Raw genomic sequence first — 11,573 nt, 5'->3', positions numbered from 1 at the left:
GGTACCATTTACACAATGAAGTATTACTTAGCTGTTAAAAAAATGAATTTTGCAGGCAAATAGATGACATGGAAAAAATCATCTTGAGTGAGGTAACCCATAACCAGAAAGACAAATATGATATGTATTCTCTTATAAGTGGATATTAGCTGTAAAGTAAAAGATGCTATGGTCCACACACCTAGAGAGGCTAAGTAACAAGGAGGGTTGCAAGGATCTCCTTGGGAAGGGAAATAGAATAGATCTCACCAGTAATAGATTCTCACTGTGGTGCTGAATTCTGCCTCTCCTCCAGCAGTGTCTGAACACAGCCAATGCACCTGCTTGGGGAGGACAAGGGCCTGGGAGTGTGCAGAAGGGGGGATGTGGAGTCAGGACAGTCAGGATCCTGCCCCACTTGGAGCAGGGGGTTGGGGGATTGGGTGGGGAGTGAGTGCTGGAGGGTGGAAGCTTGGAGGCTTCTTCAAGAATCTTAATGCTACAGCTCCTTGAGATGAAGGCCTTCCTCAAGTCCATCTTTAATGAAGCAGCTCTCTGAGATGATCTTAGCTTGTTCATATTTATTGGGGGTGGGTTTGAATGTATACACTTTGCTTGGGGTGCACCAAGGATTATATAATTGGGGAAGGGTGTGGAATTATCCCAGGAGGGGAGGTCACTGGCTGAAGGCTAAGGCTACTGAGACCTCTCATTGGTGTGGCGAGGTTTTTCAGGAGTCTCAGGTGCTAGCTGAACTGGTTCTTATCAGGAGAAAGGAAGTTGAGCCTGTAATCTAATTAAGGCTAGGTGACATTCTGTGGGTAGAGGCATGTGGGTTTTTGTTTGTTTGTTTTTTAACTCCCCAGACAGTCACAGAAAGGGAAGCCCTGCTGGTAAAAGGAGTCCTCCATTTTGTGGGAAGCCCAGAAGACTAGTTGGACAATGGTAGACTTCAAGGGTGGAGCTGGGAACTCGGGATCAGGTGAGGGGGAAAGGAGAAAATACTGGGAGAAACAACAGAATTGTGGGCATTTTGGAAACCTAGTATTGACTGTGTTGTTTGGTGATTGGTGGCCACACTTATGCAGATCTAGAATGAAATTGAGCAAACTGAGCCAGGAAAAATACAAAATGCGTAGTATGAGAACAAAAGAGGCACCAGGAAGTATGATTGAGCCAAGTTAATACTTTAGGAGCTAAAGCTTAAAGAAAAGCCTTAAGCTAAATGGAATAAAGGGAGTGGTGACCTCAGGGCAAGGCCCCACCCAGCTAAGCTTCCAATTTGTGGAAAACAAAATCCAGGGCCAGGTGGTGATGGCACACACCTTTAGTGCCACCACTTGGGAGGCTGAAGAAGGTACATCTCTGAGTTGAAGGCCAGCACGGTGTACAAATCAATGTCCAGGACAGACAGCCTGAAGCAGTGAAGAAAACCTTTGAAAACAGAAAGCTGGTGAAAATGTATTTGAACGAAGAGGCCATGTTCCAGTCCCACCAAGCAGCAGAACTTGGCAGCTTCAGCCATGTGGTTGTGGCTTTAGAGTCAAAGATACAAGAAAGGGATTATGGAATCTCCCTCTGTGACTGAGGAAAGCCCCTGAGGCCAGGCACATGTCAGGGGTATCTCTTGGTCAGGGGTTAGAAGGGAGGGAGGCTAGAGAGGCCATTATGGGAACCTGTGATGGTGAAGCCTGGATTGCCTTGTAGGAGATGCCAGAGCTGTGCCATACCTGCCAAGGAGAACTACTAACAGGGAGTGGAACCAGCCCAAGAGAAAGAAGTATGTTGCAGTCAACCAGGATGAAAGGAGTTGGAGATCTAAAGAGGATCCTGGCCCAGTTTGGAGTGCAGTGTTGGGGGACGGGGATGTTGGGAATTGACATTAGACATGGAGTTGCAGAGTTTGAAGTTTGCCCAGCTGGTTTTTGTTGGTGCTTTGGTCCAGTATTTCCTTACTATTCTCTTTCCTCCCTTTTGGAACAGTAATTTATGCCCCGTGTCACTACATGTTAGAAATACATGATCTGCATTTTGAGTTAAGAGATTGCATGAGTTTCAGAAAAGACTTTAGACTTTTAAAGAGTTGCTGTGGTCATGGTGTCTCTTCACAGTGATAAACTAAGACAGTCAATAAAACATGAAATTTCCTCCCTTGGTTTTGTCTAGAAAGTGTCTTGGTGTCTCTTCCCATCTATGTTCAGCTTTGCCTCCTATGGATCCCTTTCATCACTTTTGGGCCATCAGCTATAGTGTTTATAACAATAATCCAGGCAACTAAGACACAACCCAGCCTCAGTTATGGGTGAGGACCAAATGCAAAAAGGACTGGTGAGGAGGTTCAGTGGTGTCTGCAATGTGAGCATGAGGACCTGCTGTCAGCACCCATATAAAAGACAGATGCATGGATCCAAAGGGGCTCGGCAGCCAGGCAGCCTTGGCCAGCCACTTCAACGACAGATGCTGCATCACATACAAAGCGACAGTCAATAGAGGAAGGCTGAAGTGGAAACTTAGTTGTTCTTTGGAGAGTCAGTTGTGTTGGATGGTGTGTGTTGGATGGCGTTTGCTGGAGCAAACATGTGAAGGAGTGTTTTCCTGAAGTGGAAGTAAGTGAAAGACTAAGGCAGACTCATGAAGGAATGGTCAGACACATGAGAAGGGATGTTCTGATAAAGCAAGCATGTGAAGGACACATGATGAAGGATTCTTGGCTAACAACATGCATGTATTGGTCTGCATTACATTTTGTAGTTGAACTCCATTTGTCAGAACTTCATAGAGAGAAATGCACCAAAACACTTCTGGTGGTGTGCCTCCTCAGACTGGGCCTGATTGGTAGAGTGATGTCAACTGAGACCGATACACATGCTAAGGCAAGACCCATGGAGAACATGTGATATTTGAAGGGATATAACGGGAACTCTACAGACAGGGCAGGAGGCTGAGCTAGGCTTGCTTATAGAGCTAGCCGTGCAACGCTTGTGGGTCTTGCTTCTTCACTGATCTTCGCTTCCCTGAGAGAGGCGCAGCCAAGACCTTCTTCTGGCATTCCTTCTGTTGACTCAGCTTCAGAGTGGAAGCTGAGGCCTGGCTGTCTCTGCACGGCAGGCAGTGACACCTCTGCTGATTCATGTTTGCTATCCTGACTCTATCAAGCTGGACGACTGGTGTATCCATGAAGTGTTTGCAAGTGGATTGAGCTGCCACTGCCTGCTGACCTGTGAACTGAACTGCCGATTTCCAGACAACACAGATGGAACTTGCTCCAAAGAACCTTTCTAAACAGGTCCACTTCCTGCATCCTTTCTTTTTCACTACTTCTGGTGGGTGGTGGTCTACAAGGGAGGTTAAAACATTTAAGAATCATTATTAAAAGTTAACATTTTTAAAAATTAAAGTTACAGAAGGCTGCCAACATTGACCTGTAGCCTGCATGTGTGTATGTAAAGGTTCACATGCACGCATGCACGCACACACACACACACACACATGGGCACACGGGCACAAACATGCATGGATGGCAGACATTGGAATGCCCATGGCCCAGGAACTAACTTTTCCTCAGAGAGAAGAAAAGGGAAAAAGACTCAACCCGTTCATTTGATATTTAGTCACAGAAAAAGTTTCCATGTGGAAGTGATTACAAATTGTCAACCTTGTCTTCATGTTGCCATGCCATGCCATACCAGAACTCATATGTTTCAGGTATACACAACGTTACATCCATGTACTCCATGTCAAAGGCTATCTCCAACAGCACTGATGAGGCTGCTGTGAAGGGGAGGGTCAGTGTGATCTGGGTGATGTTGGGACAAGAGGACAGGAAACAGTGAAGGGACTTCCAACTCCCAAGCCTGTCCAGATGATAGACACATCCCACCCAGTCACAGAGACTCAGAGACCTGGGAGCTGTCTTTAGCATCCCTATCTAAAATAGCACCTACAAAAGACGGTGGCAACTGATAACAGCTGAATGTTTTCTTCACTATTCAATTGCCTTGTAACTATGGGTGGTGAGCTACACCCCAAGATATGAGAGATGCTAGTGCTCAGAAATAAGTGTTCAGTAAATAGATTGAGAGGGGGAACAGGGTTAGATAAGGAGAGTGAGAGAAACATACATGAAAACATTGCCACAGATATAACTAGCTGTCCCCAAACTTCTAAGTGTTCTCTCTCTCTCCTTCCCTTCCTCCTTCCCTCCCACCGTGTATGTGTGTGTGTGTGTGTGTGTCTGTCTGTCTGTCTGTCTGTATGTCTGTCTGTCTGTCTGTCTGTGTGTCTGTTTGCAAACTAGAGGATAATTTCTGTCAGTCTCAGGAAGTTTCTTTTGACACAGGGTCTTCTATTGGCCTGAAGATCCCTATTAGACTAGATTGGCTGGCCAGAGATCTGAGATTACAAATATATGCTGTGGCACCTAGCTTTTTATCTGGATGTTAGGGATAAAACTTGGGTCCTTGCTCTTGCAAAGAAAGTGTCCTTACCAACTGAGTCCCTGTCCCCAGCCCAAAGACCAGCATCGGGCTTCTCTTCATAAACTAGGTCAGGATATGCAGATACTCAACCAGGGGCGCCTTTCCCAAGGCAGGATTAGCCCTGCACTAGTGTGGCATGTCACTTTGACCAAAGTGGCTAAGAAGCAGATGTGCCTTTTGTATTCTCCTCCAACTCCTACCTGAATGTGGATTCCCAGGTAACTGGAAACTGTATGAATGATGCCAAAGAGCTGCCTCACACAGATCCCTAAATGGAGACAGAGGATGGTCCCCTCCACAAGAACACACACACACTGTTGTCAGTGAGTGAGAATCTGGATTGATACGGCACTGGGTTTGAGTTTTTAGCTCCTAGGGGCTAGCAAATATTTCCATTGCTAATATGACAATGAGGTATGTACTCAAAAGTAAGGTGTGTCTCCCCTTCTCCTGAAGAAAATTACAAAATGTTTCACAGAGAAGGTAGAACTTGAGCTGGAGATTGACCTGTAGGCCATAAGGGCTAAAGGGCAGGAATGGGGATGGGAAGAGGGACTAGTCAGCAGGGACCACACAGGCAAAGAAGAACACATATGCAGAGCAGGGTGGTCAGCATACAGAGAGCCTTAGGCACTTAGGACTAGCTCAATAAAACCACTAAAGTTTTAAGGAGCAAATGGATGCCTGATAAGAGGACTATATTCAGAAAATGAATGACACTGAAGAGCATAGCATGGGCCTGCAGGAATAGATTAGGCTGGGTGAGCGGGCTATGGGATGTTGTGGTCACCTAGTCTGCGTGTAAATGGAGACTGTATAGGGAAACTTGTAGGAAGGAAAGGGAATCTCTAAGCATGGTCTTAAGTAGCACTACTTGTTTCCTAGATAATTATGTAAAAGTAAAACGTTCTTTTCTTTTTTACTACTTTAATTTTTTTTTTTTACCTTATAAAGCAGACTCCTGAATGACATTAATGTTTTGCAATAAACTAGGGACTTTAGCACTGCTTTCCACCAGGACAATGACCACTGACAAGTTAAAGTGAGAGGTGCAGCCCTGGACACTTAGCAGCTTTCTGGCTTTGCTATAGCTTCAAAGAAAGATATCACTTAGCAGGGGTTTTGGTTTCTTGAAACAGGGTTTCAAATAGCCCAGGCTGGCCTAGAACTCACTGTATATCTGAGGATAGAATTTCTGTTCCTCCTGCCTCCGCCATGCATGGTAGGTAGTTCTCCCAACTGACTAGCAGGCACTTCTAAGGACAGAGCTTGTCACATTCATTTATGATATAGAATGTGGACCAAGTTGGATGAAATCAAAGAAGAAATTCAGTGATAAGCATACATCTTATTAGAGACTGGTGTTTAGGATATATAAAGAATTCCCATAACTCGTCAATAATATATACCACTGGATAAAAGTCAACAAATTCTTGAACATTTTGCCAAGAAAGCCAGCAACATGAAATGTATGGAATATCACCAGTAATCAAATGTCAACAGGTACCAGTGTGGTAATTGAAAAAGAACCTCCACAGACTCATAGATTCCAATGTTTGGTCACTAGGGAGTGACACTAATTGACAGGGATTACAAGGTGTGGCCTTTTGGAGTAGATGTAGCCTTGTTAGAAGAAGTATGTCATTGGGGGTGGGCTTTGGGGTTTCAAATGCTCACACTAGGGCCAGTGTCTGTCTCTGTCTCTGTGAATCAAAATGTAAAACTCTCAGCTCCTTTTCCAGCGTCATGTCTGCCCGCCTGCTGACATGATTTTCACTATAACTACAATGAACTAAACCTCTGAAACTGTAAGCCAGCCCCAATTAATATTGTTTTAATTTCATAACTTTATAAGAGTTGCCTTTATAAGACTTGTCACGGTCATTGTGTCTCTTCACAGCTATAGAACATTGACTAAGACAAGCACAGTGATGTCATTATGCACCCAAAAAAAGGGGGGGGATTCAAAAGATGAACATGACTGAATGTTAAAGACTATAAAGCAACCATAACTCTTACTCATATTATAGTGTAAAATCTGCAATCATTTTGGAAAATAGACTTAGTTGTATATAGAGGAATTTTAATCTAGCAACATGGCTGCTCCGACAAGGGATCACATCTAAAGACCTTCTAAGTCTGTATGAGCTGGCTGGCATGCAAACACACTCTGGATTACAGTATGACCTGGCTGAATACAGACATGCCTTTAGTATACACCTTTACTCCAAAACAATAAAGTTAAAGTTAGTGTGTAGAAGGAATGAGCCATGTTTGAAAGTGATGCCTAATTGAGGGGCAGACAAAGTGACAAACCATCGAAAGATTTGACAGAATGAGTCAGAGATATGATTAACCTCAGGAGAGCAAACAGGAAAGAGAAGCTACTTGAGGGCAGCACAGAGATAGTTGAGTTGGATCAGTTGAGTCAGAGCAGCTCCTGCAGTGCCGTGCAGGTCAGCAGACGCAGCTGAAGCCAGAGAATAAGACAGAGCCAGAAGATTAGAACAAATCGCCAGAGTTAGTTGGAGGTAAAACAGAGCAATTCAGTGAGAAGTCAAGAGAAGCTGGATTGAATCAGTTAGTTTAGAGAAGAGTTTGAGCCAGAACAGCTGAGCTAAACCAGCCAGCCAGAGTTCAGAAAGAACTAGAAAGAGCAAGTTTATTCAGCAGTAAACCTTTGAGATGACAATGACCTCTGGCAAATAAAAGTTACTTTTACGATGGTAACTTATACTCTCCAGTATACAAATATTCATGATTCCGAAAGTCCTCTCTATCATATATCCATATGGCTACAAAAATACAGCAAAATTCTCATAGTTGCTTTACTTGTCATAGGCATAATACTGAAAAGACCCAGATTGTGGATAGAACATTGAAAAAACAACTGCAGTGTAGTCACATAGCAGAGTACAAACAACGATACAAAGAAACTATTGATATACATGATAACATAATCTCAAAAAAAAATGATGTGCTATGTGATTACTGTCTTAGCCACAAACATCCATACTGGTTTTTGGTTTTTGGTTTTTGGTATTTTTGTTGTTGTTGTTTTTGTTTTGTTTTTTTGCGGGGTTTTTGTTGTTGTTGTTGTTGTTTTTGTTTGTTTTTCAAGACAGGGTTTCTCTGTATAGCCCTGGCTGTCCTGGAACTCACTTTGTAGACCAGGCTGGCCTCAAATTCGAAATCCACCTGCCTCTGCCTCCCGAGTGCTGGGATTAAAGGCATGCACCACCATGCCCGGCATCCATACTGTTTTGATTCTGTTTGTTCTAGGGTAAGCAATGCATGGTAGAATTAGAATACAGATTGCCAGAGATGAAGAGTGAGAGGTTGGAAGAGGAACTTGAAGAAACTTTCCAGGGTGATAGTGATGTATGTTTTGAGGAGAGTTACATGACAGATATAGACAGTCATAAAAGCTCAGTGAGTGGTGCCATTCCTACAGATCATTACGTGCACACATTGCCTAAGGAAGAGAAGACTGCAAGTAAAATTGGAAATCTAATTAGAGGCGCTCATGCTGAGCCTTTATTGACAAGCTTTCTAACTGTGCCAGCAACTGATGGCACCAAATAGATTGGATGGATACATAGATGAAAGACTGAGTAAACACATTGGGCTAGTAAATCAAATATAGCCAGATGTTAATTATAAAATATATACAAGTGGATATAAGCGTGGTCAGGGCTGGAAAGATGGCTCGGCCACCATCCATAATGAAATTTGACACCCTCTTCTGGAGTGTCTGAAGACAGCTATAGTGTACTTACATATAATAAATAAATAAAATCTTTTTAAAAAGAGTGGTCATTATACAATTTTTTAGCCTTCCTATTTTTATGAAATTTGTCAAAACAGAATATTGCAAATGAAATGGAAAATGAAATTTCGATTGTATTTCTTTTTATTTTTTATTAAGCTAATAAAATTTATTTTAAAATATACAACTCAATATTGACATTTTTAAGTCATCAAGATAATTTTATAATAGTTAAATGCCTCTTAAATACACATGATATCTTCTTTTTTTCATTTTTTATTAGGTATTTAGCTCATTTACATTTCCAATGCTATGCCAAAGGTCCCCCATACCCACCCACCCCCACTCCCCTACCCACCCACTCCCCCTTTTTGGCCCTGGCGTTACCCTGTACTGGGGCATATAAAGTTTTCGTGTCCAATGGGCCTCTCTTTCCAGTGATGGCCGACTAGGCCATCTTTTGATACATATGCAGCTAGAGTCAAGAGCTCCGGGATACTGGTTAGTTCATTATGTTGTTCCGCCTATAGGGTTGCAGATCCCTTTAGCTCCTTGGGTACTTTCTCTAGCTCCTCCATTGGGAGCCCTGTGATCCATCCAATAGCTGACTGTGAGCATCCACTTCTGTGTTTGCTAGGCCCCGGCATAGTCTCACAAGAGACAGCTACATCTGGGTCCTTTCGATAAAATCTTGCTAGTGTATGCAATGGTGTCAGCGTTTGGATGCTGATTATGGGGTGGATCCCTGGATATGGCAGTCTCTACATGGACCATCCTTTCATCTCAGCTCCAAACTTTGTCTCTGTAAAACTCCTTCCCAGGGTGTTTTGTTCCCACTTCTAAGGAGGGGCATAGTGTCCACACTTCAGTCTTCATTTTTCTTGAGTTTCATGTGTTTAGGAAATTGTATCTTATATCTTGGGTATCCTAGGTTTTGGGCTAATATCCACTTATCAGTGAGTACATATTGTGTGAGTTACTTTGTGAATGTGTTACCTCACTCAGGATGATGCCCTCCAGGTCCATCCATTTGGCTAGGAATTTCATAAATTCATTCTTTTTAATAGCTGAGTAGTACTCCATTGTGTAGATGTACCACATTTTCTGTATCCATTCCTCTGTTGAGGGGCATCTGGGTTCTTTCCAGCTTCTGGCTATTATAAATAAGGCTGCTATGAACATAGTGGAGCATGTGTCCTTCTTACCAGTTGGGGCATCTTCTGGATATATGCCTAGGAGAGGTATTGCTGGATCCTCCGGTAGTACTATGTCCAATTTTCTGAGGAACCGCCAGACTGATTTCCAGAGTGGTTGTACAAGCCTGCAATCCCACCAACAATGGAGGAGTGTTCCTCTTTCTCCACATCCACGCCAGCATCTGCTGTCACCTGAATTTTTGATCTTAGCCATTCTGACTGGTGTGAGGTGGAATCTCAGGGTTGTTTTGATTTGCATTTCCCTGATGATTAAGGATGTTGAACATTTTTTCAGGTGCTTCTCTGCCATTCGGTATTCCTCAGGTGAGAAATAAATACACATGATATCTTCTGAAGCTAAAAGTAACATGCATTCAACCAGTTTTTAAAATCTGTTTGGAACATTAAACATGATAGAAGTAGAAAAAAAATCTCTTATGAAGTTCTCTATGAAAGGAAATTGTGACAAGTTCCTGATTAGACAGAAACCTTCCCATCTCCAAGGGAGAATATGTAGCATAACTGTGGCTTCATAAAATGAATTGGGTAGTGTTCATTCTGTTTCTATTTTGTGGAATAGTTTGAAGAGTATTGGCATTAGGTCTTCTTTGAAGGTCTGATAGAATTCTGCACTTAACCCATCTAGTCCTGTAGGTTTTTTTGTTTTGTTTTTGTTTTGTTTTTGTTTTTGGTTGGGAGACTTTTAATGACTGTTTCTGTTTCTTTAGGGGTTATGGAACTGTTTAAATGGCTTATCTGATCCTGATTTAACTTAGATATTTGGTATCTGTCTAGAAAATTTTCCATTTCATCTAGATTTTCTAGTTTTGTTAAGATAGGCTTTTGTCATAGGATCTGATGATTTTTTTAATTTCCTCAGTTTCTGCTATAATATCTCCCTTCAATTGTATTTCTTATCATATGAAAAGGCACAATATCTAGTATCACCAAAAGGACCAGAAAACAAAAGTGAAAAGCACAAAGAAATGATTATGAATGTTTCCATCATGGGAGAATAGTAAATGATTAAGGAGTTAGATACATTTTAAATTCAAATAAACTGTACATGTATTAGATTACATGGTAGCCCACCAATGCCATAGTATGGTCTGTGTATTAGTTTAAAAATAAATTTAACATAGCCTAGCATGGTGGTGTGGGCCTTTAATCCCCAAACTTGGAAGGTAGAGGCAGGCTTGAGGGAACTCTGAGTTTAAGGCCAGACTGGTCTACAAAGGGAGTTCTAGGACAACCAAGGATACATACAGAAAACCTGTCTTGAGAAATCAAAATTAATTTAAGGCTAGGTATGGTGGCACTATTCTATCTTCCCAGTACCAGGGAGTCTGAGACAGGAGGTGCCCAAGTCTGAGGCTACCCTGTATCAAATAATAAAACAGAGATATTTCAGTAGGTAAAGACACTTGATACCAACCCTGATCACCTGTGCTTGACCCTGGGACTCAAGTGTTGGAAAGAGAGAATCAACACCAGAAGTTATCCTCTGACCTCCACACATGAGGTAGCAAGAATGCCCCACACACATGTACATACCCACAATAAATGCATGTGTTTAAAAAAAGAAAGTGGGCAGAACACTGCAATATGGCTTAGCAGGTAGAGGCACCGGCATGTAGGCATCACCTGAGTTTGATCACTGATCCCACAAGGTGGCAGGAGAGAACCAACTCCTGAGAGTTCTCTGTCTCTGTGTCTCTTTCTCTCTCTTGCTCTCTCTCTCTCTCTCTGGCTCTCTCTCTCTCTCTCTCTCTCTCTCTCTCTCTCTCTCTCTCTGGCTCTCACTACATAAATTAATTAAAAAATAAAAATAAAGTTAACAAAGAAAACTACAGATTTTGTGAGTTTAAAAAAGAAGATAACAACTTATAAAAAAATAAGAGTAACAAAAGAGAAGTGGCTCTAGCCAGAAAATAAAGCCAGCTCACATCCACCATGGCACTGGCTCTCTGCAGTACTTCTCGATTCCTGGGAAAGACATTCACTTATCAAAGGTGTTAATAATGTAGACTTGGTCTCCATCATTCAGGGGAACTGTCAGCTGAAAATGAGTTTAGGAGAAAACTACAGAAAGGAGCAGAGGGAGAGGGATGCTGAGTAATGAGAACAGTGAAAAATGAACAAATAGATCAA

The sequence above is a fragment of the Mus musculus genome, chromosome 5 (genome assembly GCF_000001635.26).
Source record: "Mus musculus strain C57BL/6J chromosome 5, GRCm38.p6 C57BL/6J".
Lineage (NCBI taxonomy): Eukaryota > Metazoa > Chordata > Mammalia > Rodentia > Muridae > Mus > Mus musculus.
Note: the sequence above shows the minus strand (reverse complement) of the source record.